The following is a 17,023-nucleotide window of genomic DNA, read 5'->3' as shown; positions in this document are numbered from 1 at the left end:
ATTTTTAGGCGACGGTTGAAGGGTATATCATTCATTTAAATGAGTTCTCCAACTGAAATATTATATCCCCCGCTGTGCCCGGGCTGTAAAATGATACATAATAAACTTTCACTTACCTGCCTACGATCCCCCGTTGTTCCAATATCACCGCCCGTGCTCCGGTCCCTGTCAGCTTCCTCTTCCTGCGGGTCGGTGACTTCACTCTGCGCTCAACCTATCAGCGGCCGCGACGGGACATTGCTGCGGCCGCTGATAGGCTAAGCGCAGAGTGAAGTCACCGACCCGCAGGAAGTGAAAGAGACCGGGACTGGAGAACGGGACGGCGATATCGGAACAACGGGGGATCGTAGGCAGGTAAGTGAAAGTTTATTATGTATAGTTTTACAGCCCGGGCACAGCGGGGGTTAAAAGTTTTAGCTTAGAGAACTCCTTTAAGAGAGATCTGTTATTCACAAACAATCTTTTGGGAAAGAATATTTTTAGAATGCTCCCAGAAAGATCAGTGGTCTTTCTCCCAGTGTCACTGATCATGTATGGTATAAAGAATCATGTGTTCAACCTGCTTTTATCTAATGTGTATAGCCACCATTAAAGCGCCCATACACCTTATACTAAGTGCCGTTCAGGTAGGCAATTCTGTACTTATCTGCCCAACGGGTGGCGCTGAGCATAGCTTTGGGGAAAAAAAAGAAAAAAAAAAAGTGCTGGAGCAACTAGCACAGCTGCTTCTTTATTCTGAGGATCATTGAGTATTTTGCCCATTGGACTTCACTGATCAAGAGCTACTTGGTACCATGGGAATACTTCTTAATCCTTTGGGGGCGGAGGATTTTTCCGTTTTTGCACTTTCGTTTTTTCCTCCTTAACTTTTAACTCCTTAGGGACGAAGGGCGTATGCATACGCCCTCGCGTCCCGTCACTTAAGGACAGAGGGCCTATCCATATGCCCTCGGCATTTCCGATCACTGCCGCTCGCCGGGCGGTGATCGGACCAGGATGCCTGCTGATATCTATCAGTAGGCATCCCGTGGCAATGCCTAGGGGGGTCCTGAGACAACCCCCCCCCCCCATATCGGCGATCACAGCAAATCGCAGGTCAATTCAGACCTGCGATTTGCCGCGATCCGGGCAAATCGGGTCACTGGTGACCTGATCTCCCGGAAAATAAGACTGATCGGAGCTGTCAGAGACTGTCCGACCAGCCTAAAGCATAGGAGCGAGGTGGCAATGTTGCCACCCCCCTTCTAATCCCTGCCATTGGTCGGTCAGGCTGACCACCAATGGCAGGAGGGGGGCGGAGGATCTTCACTGTGGCCTTCTAAAAGCTGCAACACTACAACTCCCAGCATGCCCAGACAGCCAAAGGCTGTCTGGGCATGCTGGGAGTTGTAGTTTTGCAACATCTGGAGGGTCACAGTTTGGAGACCACTGTGTAGTGGTCTCTAAACTGTGGTCCTCCAGATGTTGCAAAACTACAACTCCCAGCATGCACTGACTGTCTGGGCATGCTGGGAGTTGTAGTTTTGCAACATCTGAAGTGGCACAGTTTGGAGACCACTATATGGTGGTCTCCAAACTCTAGCCCTCCAGATGTTGCAAAACTACAACTCCCAGCATGCCCAGACAGTCAGGGATGCTGGGCGTGTAGTTCTGCAATATCTGGCCCTTCAGATGTTGCAGAACTACAACTCCCAGCATGCCTGGACAGTCTGGGCATGCTTGGAGTTGTAGTTTTGCAACATCTGGAGGGCTACAGTTTGGAGGCCACTGTTCTTCCCAGTTGTTGCATAACTACAACTCCTAGCATGCCCAGACTGTCCAGGCATGCTGGGAGTTGTAGTTCTGCAACATCTAAAGGGCCAGATATTGCAGAACTACACGCCCAGCATCCCTGACTGTACGGGCATGCTGGGAATTGTAGTTTTGCAACAGCTGTAGGCACACTGGTTGGGAAACACTGAGCTAGAGTCTGTTTCCTAACTCAGTGGTTCCAACCTGTGTGCCTCCAGCTGTTGCAAAACTACAACTCCCAGAGTGCACTGACAGACCGTACATGCTGGGAGTTGTAGTCTTGCAACAGCTGGAGGCACATGGGTTGGAATCACTGAGCTAGAGTCTGTTTTCTAACTCAGTGGTTCCCCACCAGTGCGCCTACAGCTGTTGTAAAACTACAACTCCCAGCATGTACGGTCTGTCAGTGCATTCTGGGAGTTGTCATTTCGCCACAGCTGAAGGTTTGGGGTGCCCCCCCCCCATGTGAATGTACAGGGTACATTCACACGGGCGGGTTTACAGTGGGTTTCCTTCAAGGAAACTTACTGTGAACCCCCGCCTGTGTGAATGTACCCTAAAAACACTACACTACACTAACAAATAATAAAAAGTAAAACACTACACATACACCCCTTTACACGTCGCCCCCCCCCCCCAATAAAAATGAAAAACGTCTCATACGGCAGTGTTTCCTAAACGGCGCCTCCAGCTGTGGCAAAACCACAACTCCCAGTGTTGCCGGACAGCCATAGACTGTCCTGGCAGGCTGGGAGTCTTGCAACAGCTGGAGGCACCCTGTGTTGGGAAACACTGCTGTAGGGTTTTGGTGGAGACAAGCCCCATCCTTGTAACCGGGTCACCCCTACTGCAAATTCCTTATTCAGGCCTCCAATGCGCATGGCGCTCTCTCACTTCAGAGCCCTGTCGTATTTCAAGGCAACAGTTTAGGGCCGCATATGGGGTATCTCTGTACGCGGGAGAAATTGCGTTACAAAGTTTGGGGGGATTTTTCTCCCATTACCCTTTGTAGAAATGGTAAATTTGGGGAAAAAACCTGCACTTTAGTGAATTTTTTTTTTCATTTACACATCTGAATATAACGAAAAGTCGTCGAACACCTGTGGGGTGTTAAGGCTCACCGGACCCATTGTTACGTGCCTTGAGGGGTGTAGTTTCCAAAATAGTATGCCTTGTGTTTTTTTTTTTTGCTGTTCTGGCACCATAGGGGCTTCCTAAATGCGACATGCCCCCAAAAACCATTTCAACAAAACACTCTCCAAAATCCCATTGTCGCTCCTTCCCTTCTGAGCCCTCTACTGCGCCCGCCGAACACTTGACATACACATATGAGGTATTTCCATACTCGAGAGAAATTGGGTTACAAATTTTGGGGGGCTTTTTCTCCTTTTACCCCTTGTAAAATTTCAAAAACTGGGTCTACAAGAACATGCGAGTGTAAAAAATTAAGATTTTGAATTTTCTCCTTCACTTTGCTGCTATTCCTGTGAAACACCTAAAGGGTTAATACACTTACTGAATGTCAGTTTGAATACTTGAAATCCAAATCCACTTCAAAACTGAACTGGCCCCTAAAAAATTCCGATTTTGAAAATTTTGTGAAAAATTGGAAAATTGCTTCTGAACTTTTAAGCCCTCTGATGTTTTCCAAAAGTAAAAACATGTCAACTTTATGATGCAAACATAAAGTAGACATATTGTATATGTGAATCAAAATATTATTTATTTACAATGTTTATTTTCCTTACAAGCAGAGAGCTTCAAAGTTAGAAAAATGCAAAATTTTAAATTTTTTCATAAAATTTTTTAATTTTTCACCAAGAAATGATGCAAGTATCGACAAAAATTTACCACTAACATAAAGTAGAATATGTCACGAAAAAACAATCTCGGAATCAGAATGAAAAGTAAAAGCATTCCAGAGTTATTAATGCTTAAAGTTACAGTGGTCAGAATTGCAAAAAATGCTCCGGTCCTTAGGGTTATAATCATAACCCTTTCAATTTTGCACCTAAAAATCCATATGCTGGCTTATTTTTTGTGCCACCAATTCTACTTTGTAATGACATCAGTCATTTTACCCAAAAATCTGTGGCCCCATTATGTAATTTTGGGGGCTTCCGTTTCTATGCAGTACTTTTTCGGTAAAAATGACACCTTCTCTTTATTCTGTAGGTCTATGCGATTATTTTCTACTTATATAGGTTTGCTTTTGTTGTACTTCTGGAAAAAATCATAACTACATGCAGGAAAATTTATACGTTTAAAATTGTCATGTTATGACCCCTATAACTTTTTCATTTTTCCAAGTACGGGCGGTATGAGGGCTAATTTTTTGCGCCGCGATCTTAAGTTTTTAGCGGTACCATTTTTGTATTGATCTGACTTTTTGATTGCTTTTTATTAATTTTTTCATGATATAAAAAGTGACCAAAAATACGCTATTTTGGACTTTAGAATTTTTTTGTGCGTATGCCATTGACCATGCGGTTTAATTAATGATAAAGACAAACAACTTCACAGAATATGAAGAAAGAAACGGAGCACATACCACGTTTAAGATGTCTTCTTTTTCTTTATTGCTTCATATCGGGGTAAGCGGTACAAGGGTTAGGAGGGTGGATGGGTGCTACGGGGGAACCACGGGCAACGGTCCGTATCACGCTGGATCGCGCTTCATCAGGCCCTGAAGAAGCGCGATCCAGCGGGATACGGACCGTTGCCTGTGGTTCCCCCGTAGCACCTGTCTACCCTCCTAACCCTTGTACCGCTTACCCCGATATGAAGCAATAAAGAAAAAGAAGACATCTTAAACGTGGTATGTGCTCCGTTTCTTTCTTCATATTCTGTGAAGTTGTTTGGTCTATATGGAACTGTTCATAGGCATGAGCACTACCAAATATTGCCTGGAAAGGGGTAGTCTGTGCACACAGGTGCTTCAAACCTGAAGGTTGATCATTACGGCAGGAGATCTATTTGTTTGCTGGTGCCGGTATATATATCTTGCTACATTGTGGACTTAATTATATATTTTTATAATTCGGACATTTCCGCACGTGGCGATATCACATATGTTTATTTTTATTTACACAGGTTTTTTTTAAATGAGAAAAGGGGGGTGATTCAAACTTTTATTATGGAAGAGGTTAAATGATCTTTATTAACTTTTTTCCCCTTTTTGTGCAGTGTTATAGCTCCCATAGGGGGCTATAACACTGCACACACTGATCTTTTACATTGATCAATGGTTTCTCATAGGAAACCATTGATCAATGATTCTGCCGCTTGACTGCTCATTTCTGGATCTCAGGCACTGAGCAGTCATTCGGCGATCGGACAGCGAGGAGGAAGGTAGGGAACCTCCTGCTATCCTATAGCTGTTCGAGATGCCGCGATTTCACTGCGGCAATCCCGAACAGCCCCCTGAGCTAACTTGCATTTGTTTACTTTCACTTTAGATGCAGCGATCAACTTTGAATGCTGCGTCTAAAGGGTTAATAGCACACGTCACTGCGATCAGTGCCGCGCGCTATTAGCCATGAGTCCAGGCCATTGTTAGAGGCCAGGCCCGACCCACTATTATAGAAAGGGAGTGGGCGAAGGGCGTACAGGTACGCCCTCCGTCTCCAACAGGTTAGAGGGGTACTCCAGTGAAAAACAATTTTTTTTAATCAACTGGTGCCAGAAAGTTAAACAGATTTGTTAATTACTTTTATTTAAAAATCTTAATCCTTCCAGGACTTATCTGCTGCTGAATTCTACAGAGGAAGTTCTTTTCTTTTTGAATTTCTTTTCTGTCTGTCCACAGTGCTCTCTGCTGAAACCTCTGTCCATGTCAGGAACTGTCCAGAGCAGGAGAGATTTGCTATGGGTATTTGTTCCTTCTCTGCACAGTTCCTGACATGGACAGAGGTGTCAGCAGAGAGCACTGTGGTCACACAGAAAATAACTTCCTGTGGAGCATACAGCAACAGAAAACTGGAAGGATTAAGATTTTTTAATAGAAGTAATTTACAGATCTGTTTAACTTTCTAGCACCAGTTGATTTGAAAAAAAAACGTATTTTCTTAGTACCCCTTTAAAGCTTACATTGCCCGATCTCCCCAAGGTGCACCAGTTTATGTAATGTAAATGTCACCTAGAAGTCAGTTACTCCTTTTCAAAAGGCTGTCAGTGTTATTTTGAGATTACTACACTTTTTTTCTAATTCCCTAACACACCAAGGCCATTCACCCAGTCATTTATTAGGTCAGTAGGCATTCTCAGTAGGAAAGCAGTCCCCCCAGTAGGTAGCTTGTTTCCACAATTTAGTGGGTAGTTTCCCCCAGTAGGTAGACAGGTCCCCCATTAGGTAGGTACCCTTCAGTAGGTAAACAGGTCCCTTCATTAGGTAGCTCACAAATTAGGAATGACCCCCTCAACAGGTAAACACCAGGTTTAGAGCTATCCCTGGCCTACAAAAGTAACCAACAGGTAAGAGTACGTTGATAACAAGATAAAACCTGTGCGGAAACCCAGATTAATGGTAACAAACAGTGACACAAATGATCATAAGCCATAAATGATCATTCTTGTGTTCATTCTACGCTGACAATTGGCCAGTGTAAGTGGTTGTTTAATCAAGCGCCGACTGACATGGTATATCATGCAAAGGACCCTAAGCCAAATTCAGTACATCTAAATAGTTTTGCTCGCGAATATTCGCAATTCAAATTTTGTTTGCAAATATCGCATATTTGCGAATTCGCAAATATTCGTGAATATAGCACTATATATTCGAAATTACGAATATTAGCTTTTTTTTTTCACAGTACACATCACAGTGATCACCCCTCTCTGCTTCCAGCTTGTGTGGACTAAAGAAGGCTCTAGTACTACTGTGTGAGACCGCCGGGTGAATATTCGCATATGCGAATATTCGCAAATATTGATCCCTCCCTTCTGCTGCTTCTATCAAGTTACACTGGTATACTTGCTAAAAAGTTCATAAATGTTCACATATGCGAATTTACGCATATGCGAAAAAAAAAATTGCGAATTTAGCGAATATATGATGAATATTCGTCCACATACTCGCGAAATATCGCAAATTCGAATATGGCCTATGCCGCTCAACACTACATCTAAATGCACCTGTGGTAAGAAATTCTCCCAATATAATCTGCATTTGTACACATATATATCATATGACGTGTATGAATACTGGCTTATACTACACAATTTCAGAGAATATGATAAATCACGAGTGAATTTACAGTAAATTCGATTCGTCACAAACTTCTCGGCTCGGCAGTTGATGACTTATCCTGCATAAATTAGTTCAGCTTTCAGGTGCTCCCGTGGGCTGGAAAAGGTGGATACAGTCCTAGGAGACTCTTTCCTAGGACTGTATCCACCTTTTCCAGCCCACCGGAGCACCTGAAAGCTGAACTAATTTATGCAAGATAAGCCATCAACTGCCGAGCCGAGAAGTTCGTGACGAATCAAATTTACTGTAAATTCGCTCATCTCTACTCCCCCTATGTCTTGAGGCAATCCCAATAATACAAGAAAAAAAGAGTGATGAGTAAGTAGTTTTATGTGAATAATATGATTTATTAGCTCTTATTATTATTATATTTTTCAAATTGTTTTCTAACGATACTAGATGATAACTCCGAGTAAGGTAAAGGCAGTAAAGGAAGTGGTCACATGCCAATGTACTACCACTAGGTGGCATCCTACACACATATTTACTTTTACTGTAGCCAAATTTCTGAAGAGTTGTACTTTGTATTGATATCATCAAGCATTTGGACTTAGCTAAATATGTAATAATTGCAAATTATGGAAATGATGAATAATTGTATGAAATGAGAAGTCATTTAGAGAGTCTTTCATATGGTAACCATACAGAAGACAAGGCACCAAGTACCTTCACAAAAGGCACCCTACTCTAATACTATTTATTTTTCCAGTTGTATGTACATAAATCTTTATCACTTTATGGCTAGGTCAGTGTTTTCCAAACAGTGTGTCTCCAGCTGTTGCAAAACTACAACTCCCAGCATGCCCGGACAGCCGAATGCTGGGAGTTGTAGTTTTGCAACAGCTGGAGGCACACTGTTTGGCTAGGTTTACAGAATGGATTTTCAGGCATACATTTGATTTCTAAAAATGCTTTTTATTTATACATTTTTGTAAAAAAATTTTTTTTACATTAATATGTTTTGTGTAAGTCAATAGGAAAGTGTTTGTATATACCAGCGGTCTTCAAATTGTGGCCCTCCAGATGTTTCAAAACTACAACTCCCAGCATGCCCGGACAGCCAACGGCTGTCCGGGCATTCTGGGAATTGTAGTTTTGCAACATCTGGAGGGCCACAGTTTGAAGACCACTGGTATATACAAAATGTTTAAAAATTAAATTAAATTAAAAAAGGACATATAGGATATATTTTTTTTACAGATTGTGTGCACAAACACTTTCCTGTTGACTTACATAAAGCACATTAATGAAAAAAATACAGGCGCACTTTTTCAGCGATTTTACAGACGCAACTTTACAAATAAAATTTGCCTGAAAAAACTTTTTTTTTATATACTTTTTCCAAGATATCACTTAGCTTTGAGTGAATGTGAATACTCTCGTGCACGTTCATATTACGACATACTCAGATGTCAAACTATTTTAAAGGGGTACTCTGGTGGAAAACAAACTTTTTTTTTATAAATCAACTGGCACCAAAAAGGTATGGTACTGGAAGGATTAAGATTTTTAAATTTACAAATCTGTTTAACTTTCTGGCACCAGTTGATTTAAAAAATAAAAAAATAAAAAAAAGGCCTTTAATGTAATTTTAGGATAAATTATACCTGACCCCTGACCCCTGATTTTGACATCAGACTCCAATACTTGACTCTGACACCTAATGCTGATATATGAAAAACCACCACACAGAAGAAGTCATTCAGTTTATTTGCATTCTTAATTTTATTGTAGTCAATGTTAGAAATCCATGACCACAGTGTAGTGGCAGAGAATGCATTAAAGGGGTTCTCCGGTGCTTAGACATCTTATCCCCTATCCAAAGGGGATAAGATTCCTGATCGTGGGAGTCCCGCCGCTGGGGAACCCCGTGATCTTGCACACGGTACCCCGTTTGTAATCAGTCCCCGGAGCACGTTCGCTCCGGGTCTGATTACCGGCGACCACAGGGCCGATGGCGTGTGATGTCACGCCTCCGCCCCCATGTGACGTCACGCTCCGCCCCTCAATCCAAGCCTATGGGAGGGGGCGTGACAGCTATCACGCCCCCTCCCATAGGCTTGCATTGAGGGGCGAAGCGTGACATCACACGGGGTCGGAGGCGTGATGTCAAATGCCGTCGGCCCTGTTGTCGCCGGTAATCAGACCCGGAGAGAACACGCTCCGAGGACAGATTATAAACGGGGTGCCGCGTGTAAGATCAGGGGGGTCCCCAGCGGCGGGACTCCCGCGATCAGGCATCTTATCCCCTATCCTTTGTCTAAGCACCGGAGAGCCCCTTTGAATGAATAATATGCAGCAGATTAGATGCTAGAATACAGTCCAAAGTACAAGAATTCCAAAAGCACTCACCAGGTACTGTGTGACCTCTTTATTATATTCAATACAGAAAAGCAGGTTAAGGCGGCAGCAAGCCGCTACAAGTGTTAGACGCTAGTGCGCATAAATTGGAACCAATCTATGCGCACTGGTGTCCAACACTCGTAGCGGCTTGCTGCCGCCTTAACCTGCTTGTATGTATTGAATATAATAAAGAAGAAGTCACAGTATCTGGTGAGTGCTTTTGGAATTCTTGTACTTTGGACTCTATTCACATGCTGCTATTTCTACAATTGAGCACCACCATATATCTATTTTGTGCAATATTGTTCACCGCAACGTGTCTCTCATATGTATAGACTGCTGTACTGAGGTAGAATAGCAGTGCCTGCACTTTCTGCACTTTTCTTTGGATTGTTAGATGTTAGAATAGATGTTCTGTATTCTCTTGGGGATACTAGATTGTTGGATGTTTCTGTTTCTGCTGACCTTTTTCACCAAAGGTTAGAAGTAGTGTATTGCCATTAAAGGAGTACTCCTTTGGAAAAACATTTTTTTAAATTCAACTGGTGCCAGAAAGATAAACCAATTTGTAAATGACTTCTATTAAAAACTTATCAACCACTATATGCTCCACAGGAACTTCTTTTATTTTTGAATTTCCTTTCTGTCACGACCACAGTGCTCTCTGTTGAGTCCTCTGTCCATTTTAGGAACTGTCCAGAGCAGGATATGTTTGCTATGGGGATTTGCTCCTACTCTGGACAGTTCCTAAAATGGACAGAGATGTCAGCAGAGAGCACTGTGGTCAGACAGAAAAGAAATTAAAGAAGAAAATAACTTCCTGTGGAGCATACAGCAGCTGATTAAGTACCGGAAGGATTAAGATTTTTTAATAGAAGTAATTTACAAATTTGTTCAACTATCTGGCACCAGTTGATTTAAAAAAAATGTTTTCCAGCAGAGTACCCCTTTAATACACTATGGATAATATGGATGTGATGTATTACTAGATTCTGTGCAACTTCAGTGTGATCATGGATTTCTTACATTGATTGACTACAATAAAATTATAAATGAGCATGAACTGAATGACTTATCTTATTGTGGTTGGTGGTTTTCCACACATCTGCCTAGTTCTTTCTACCAGAGAGGGTGAGGACATATCTTGTTGTTATGTCCTCTGCTGATATCTGACTCTGACACCTGACTCGTACCTCCTGACATCTGTCTTTAATATGCAACTCTAAATTTGTGACATTGATAACTGATTCTGATACCTGGCTGTGACACCTGATTTGGACATATGGCACTGACAACTGACATTTTATTTAGCTGCTACACCACACAGTATATTAGTAAGAGCATGCTTGCAATTATACCTTTATTGAACAAACATTGAATAAAAAACAATCACATTAAAATTGATATGGACGTCCCCTGACAAAGCTCCCAGCGAAACGTCATGACACCACACATGGTTGTTTAGGTTTATCCCTTGTAAGTCTTATTATCTTTATTATACTTTGTTACTCTTTAATTTTGCTTGGCACGTGTAATACATTTTCTTATTTGCCACTATTAAGAATCTGAGTAGCTTTGCATGTTAGTCCATGTTCCCCGCTCTGGCCCGCCCCCCGATGAATATTCAAAATATTCACCCTCACATGGCTAGGCACGAGAGCAGGTGCCGGTAGGCTCTCATGTCCTAGTGATGTGAGAGTTAAAACCTTTGAATATTCATTACGGAGCGGGCCAGAGCAGGGAATATGGAGGAGGCAGGGGAGCGCAACGAGCCAGCTCCAGCGCAATGCAGTAAGAAGTTAAAAGATCTGTAACTCTGCAAGTACTTCATTAATTTATGTAAGTGACCCCACATTTTAATGCTCTTTACCACCTGCACTATAACTGTATTGGGTTTAGTGCGGGTGAACAGCCTGTATTATCACTTTGCCCAATCAATAAGGAAGCAGTCACAGTGGTCTGTTGCTGCTGGATCACCCTCACTGTAGTCTTTTAGAGAAAGGCATTTAAAAAAAAAAGATTATATATAAAAGATCTAAGAACATTTTTAGGTACCCACTGAGTGACTTTGTCGCACCTCAGTCCTTAACCCCTTAAGGATGCAGCCCGTTTTGACCGTTTTTTTGTAAATATGACCACTGTCACTTTAAGCATTAATAACTCTGGGATGCTTTTACTTATAAATTTGATTCTGAGACTGTTTTTTCGTGACATATTCTAATTTATGTTAGTGAAAAATTAATGTCGATACTTGCATCATTTCTTGGTTAAATAATCCCCAAATTTCATGTAAAATTAGAAAATTTAGCATTTTTCATTTTCACGGACCACTGTTCCAAAAATCTGTCAGACACCTGTGGGGCGAAAATGCTCACTGTACCCCTTATTACATTACATTACATGAGGGGTGTAGTTTCCAAAATAGGGTCACATGTGGGGGCTTATGCTGTTCTGGCACTATGGGGGCTTTGTAAACACACATGGCCTTCAATAACAGCCTAATTCTCTCTCAAAAAGCCCAATGGCGCTCCTTCTCTACTGAGCCCTGTAGTTTGCCAGCAGAGCACTTTATATCCACATATGGGGTATTTATATACTCAGAAGAAATGGGGTTACACATTTTGGGGGGCTTTTTTCCTATTACCCCTTGTGAAAATAAAAACTTTGGGGTAACACCAGAGTTTTAGTGAAAAAAATCAGATTTTTCATTTTCATGTCCAACTTTAACTAAAATTTGTCAAACACCTGTGGGGTGTTAAGGCTCACTATGCCCCTTGTTATGTTCCGTGAGGGGTGAAGTTTCCAAAATGGGGTCACATGTGGGTGATTTTTTTTTGCGTTTATGTCAGAACCGCTATAACTATCAGCCACCCCTGTACAAATCACCAATTTAGACCTCAAATGAAATGGCGCTCTCTCACTCCTGAGCCTTGTTGTGCGCCCAAAGAGCACTTTACACCCACATACGGTACACATTTTGGGGGTCTTTTTTTTCCTTTTACCTCTTGTAAAAATGAAAAGTATGGGGCAACACCAGCATATTAGTGTAAAATGTAACTTTTTTACACTAACATGCTGGTGTAGACCCCAACTTTACCTTTTTATATGGGGTAAAAGGAGAAAAATCCCCCCAAAATTTGTTAGGCAATTTCTCCTGAGTACGGAAATACCCCATATGTGGCCCTTAACTGTTGCCTTGAAATACTACAGGGCTCCTGTCACGATGCCGGCTGGCAGGTAGTGGATCCTCTGTGCCAGAGAGGGATTGGCGTGGACCGTGCTAGTGGATCGGTTCTAAGCCACTACTGGTTTTCACCAGAGCCCGCCGCAAAGCGGGATGGTCTTGCTGCGGCGGTAGTGACCAGGTCGTATCCACTAGCAACGGCTCAACCTCTCTGGCTGCTGAAGATAGGCGCGGTACAAGGGAGTAGACAGAAGCAAGGTCGGACGTAGCAGAAGGTCGGGGCAGGCAGCAAGGATCGTAGTCAGGGGCAACGGCAGGAGGTCTGGAACACAGGCTAGGAACACACAAGGAACGCTTTCACTGGCACAATGGCAACAAGATCCGGCAAGGAAGTGCAGGGGAAGTGAGGTGATATAGGGAAGTGCACAGGTGAAGACACTAATTGGAATCACTGCGCCAATCAGCGGCGCAGTGGCCCTTTAAATCGCAAAGACCCGGCGCGCGCGCGCCCTAGGGAGCGGGGCCGCGCGCGCCGGGACAGGACCGAGGGAGAGCGAGTCAGGTACGGGAGCCGGGGTGCGCATCGCGAGCGGGCGCTACCCGCATCGCGAATCGCATCCCGGCTGGCAGCGGAATCGCAGCGCCCCGGGTCAGTGGATCTGACCGGAGCGCTGCAGCGGGGAGAGTGAAGCGAGCGCTCCGGGGAGGAGCGGGGACCCGGAGCGCTCGGCGTAACAGTACCCCCCCCCTTGGGTCTCCCCCTCTTCTTAGAGCCTGAGAACCTGAGGAGCAGACTTTTGTCTAGGATGTTGTCCTCAGGTTCCCAGGATCTCTCTTCAGGACCACAACCCTCCCAGTCCACTAAAAAAAAAGTTTTCCCTCTGACCTTTTTGGAAGCTAAGATCTCTTTGACAGAGAAGATGTCCGAGGAGCCGGAAACAGGAGTGGGAGGAACAGATTTGGGAGAAAAACGGTTGAGGATGAGTGGTTTGAGAAGAGAGACGTGAAAGGCATTAGGGATACGAAGAGAAGGAGGAAGAAGAAGTTTATAAGAGACAGGATTAATTTGACACAAAATTTTGAAAGGACCAAGATAGCGTGGTCCCAACTTGTAGCTAGGGACACGGAAGCGGACATATTTAGCGGAGAGCCATACCTTGTCTCCAGGGGAAAAAACGGGAGGAGCTCTTCTTTTCTTATCCGCGAACTTCTTCATGCGTGATGAAGCCTGTAAGAGAGAATTTTGGGTCTCTCTCCATATGATGGAAAGGTCACGAGAAATTTCATCCACAGCGGGCAGACCAGAGGGCAAGGGGGTAGGGAGGGGGGGAAGAGGGTGACGGCCGTACACCACGAAAAATGGGGATTTGGAGGAAGATTCAGAGACCCTGAAGTTATACGAGAATTCGGCCCATGGAAGGAGATCTGCCCAGTCATCCTGGCGGGAGGAAACAAAATGTCGCAAATGATCACCCAAGATCTGGTTAATTCTTTCTACTTGTCCATTGGACTGGGGATGATATGCAGAAGAAAAATTTAATTTAATCTTGAGTTGTTTACAGAGAGCCCTCCAGAATTTAGACACGAATTGGACGCCTCTATCCGAGACAATCTGCGTAGGCAACCCGTGAAGACGAAAAATGTGTACAAAAAATTGTTTAGCCAACTGAGGCGCAGAAGGAAGACCAGGAAGAGGGATGAAATGTGCCATTTTGGAGAATCGATCAACGACCACCCAAATAACAGTGTTGCCACGGGAAGGGGGTAAATCAGTAATAAAATCCATACCAATCAGAGACCAAGGCTGTTCGGGGACAGGCAGGGGATGAAGAAAACCAGCGGGCTTCTGGCGAGGAGTCTTATCCCGGGCACAGATAGTGCAGGCTCGCACAAAGTCCACAACATCCGTCTCCAGAGTCGGCCACCAATAGAAGCGGGAGATGAGTTGCACAGATTTCTTGATGCCCGCATGACCTGCGAGATGGGAGGAGTGACCCCATTTGAGGATTCCGAGGCGTCGGCGTGGAGAAACAAAGGTCTTTCCTGGAGGAGTTTGCCTGATGGAGGCAGGAGAAGTGGAGATCAGGCAGTCAGGTGGAATGATGTGTTGCGGAGAGAGTTCAACTTCTGAGGCATCCGAGGAACGAGAGAGAGCATCGGCCCTAATGTTCTTATCGGCAGGACGAAAGTGAATCTAAAAATTAAATCGGGCAAAGAACAGAGACCACCGGGCCTGGCGAGGATTCAGCCGTTGGGCAGACTGGAGGTAGGAGAGGTTCTTGTGGTCGGTGTAGATAATAACAGGAAAACTTGATCCCTCCAGCAGATGCCTCCATTCCTCAAGTGCTAATTTAATGGCTAGAAGCTCTCGATCCCCGATGGAGTAGTTCCTCTCCGCTGGAGAGAAGGTCCTAGAGAAAAAACCACAAGTGACAGCATGCCCGGAAGAATTTTTTTGTAGAAGAACAGCTCCAGCTCCCACTGAGGAGGCATCAACCTCCAATAGGAAGGGTTTGGAAGGGTCAGGTCTGGAGAGCACGGGAGCCGAAGAAAAGGCAGACTTGAGTCGTTTAAAGGCGTCTTCTGCTTGAGGAGGCCAAGACTTGGGATCAGCATTTTTTTTGGTTAAAGCCACGATAGGAGCCACAACGGTAGAAAAATGTGGAATAAATTGCCTGTAATAATTGGCGAACCCCAAAAAGCGTTGGATAGCACGGAGTCCGGAGGGGCGTGGCCAATCTAAGACGGCAGAGAGTTTGTCTGGATCCATCTGTAGTCCCTGGCCAGAGACCAAATATCCTAGAAAAGGAAGAGATTGGCATTCAAACAGACATTTCTCAATTTTGGCATAGAGTTGATTGTCACGAAGTCTCTGAAGAACCATACGGACATGCTGGCGGTGTTCTTCTAGATTGGCAGAAAAAATTAGGATATCGTCCAGATATACAACAACACAGGAGTATAACAGATCACGAAAAATTTCATTAACAAAGTCTTGGAAGACGGCAGGGGCGTTGCACAGGCCAAAGGGCATGACCAGATACTCAAAGTGTCCATCTCTGGTGTTAAATGCCGTTTTCCACTCATCCCCCTCTCTGATGCGGATGAGGTTATAGGCGCCTCTTAAGTCCAATTTAGTAAAGATGTGGGCACCTTGGAGGCGATCAAAGAGTTCAGAGATGAGGGGTAAGGGGTAGCGGTTCTTAACCGTGATTTTATTAAGACCGCGGTAGTCAATGCAAGGACGTAGGGAGCCATCTTTTTTGGACACAAAGAAAAATCCGGCTCCGGCAGGAGAGGAGGATTTACGGATAAAGCCCTTTTTTAGATTCTCCTGGACGTATTCAGACATGGCAAGAGTCTCTGGGGCAGAGAGAGGATAAATTCTGCCCCGGGGTGGAGTAGTGCCCGGGAGGAGGTCGATAGGACAATCATAAGGCCTGTGAGGAGGTAGAGTCTCAGCTTGTTTTTTGCAGAAAACATCCGCGAAGTCCATATAGGCCTTAGGGAGACCGGTTACTGGAGGAACCACAGAGTTACGGCAAGGGTTACTGGGAACCGGTTTTAGACAGTTCTTGGAACAAGAGGACCCCCAACTCTTGATCTCCCCAGTGGACCAATCCAGGGTTGGGGAATGAAGTTGAAGCCAGGGAAGTCCAAGGAGAATTTCCGAGGTGCAATTGGGGAGGACCAAAAGTTCAATCCTCTCGTGATGAGATCCGATGCTCATAAGAAGGGGCTCCGTGCGGAAACGTATGGTACAGTCCAATCTTTCATTGTTTACACAATTGATGTAAAGGGGTCTGGCGAGACTGGTCACTGGGATGTTGAACTTGTTGACGAGAGAGGCCAAAATAAAATTTCCTGCAGATCCAGAGTCCAAGAAGGCCACAGTAGAGAAGGAGAAGGCAGAGGCAGACATCCGCACAGGCACAGTAAGACGTGGAGAAGCAGAGTAGACATCAAGGACTGTCTCACCTTTGTGCGGAGTCAGCGTACGTCTTTCCAGGCGGGGAGGACGGATAGGACAATCCCTCAGGAAGTGTTCGGTACTAGCACAGTACAGGCAGAGGTTCTCCATACGGCGTCGTGTCCTCTCTTGAGGTGTCAGGCGAGACCGGTCGACCTGCATAGCCTCCACGGCGGGAGGCACAGGAACAGATTGCAGGGGACCAGAGGAGAGAGGAGCCGAGGAGAAGAAACGCCTCGTGCGAACAGAGTCCATATCTTGGCGGAGTTCCTGACGCCTTTCGGAAAAACGCATGTCAATGCGAGTGGCTAGGTGAATAAGTTCATGTAGATTAGCAGGAATTTCTCGTGCGGCCAGAACATCTTTAATGTTGCTGGATAGGCCTTTTTTAAAGGTCGCGCAGAGGGCCTCATTATTCCAGGATAATTCTGAAGCAAGAGTACGGAATTGTACGGCATACTCGCCAACGGAAGAATTACCCTGGACC

This window comes from Hyla sarda, chromosome 4 (assembly GCF_029499605.1).
Source record: "Hyla sarda isolate aHylSar1 chromosome 4, aHylSar1.hap1, whole genome shotgun sequence".
Lineage (NCBI taxonomy): Eukaryota > Metazoa > Chordata > Amphibia > Anura > Hylidae > Hyla > Hyla sarda.
Note: the sequence above shows the minus strand (reverse complement) of the source record.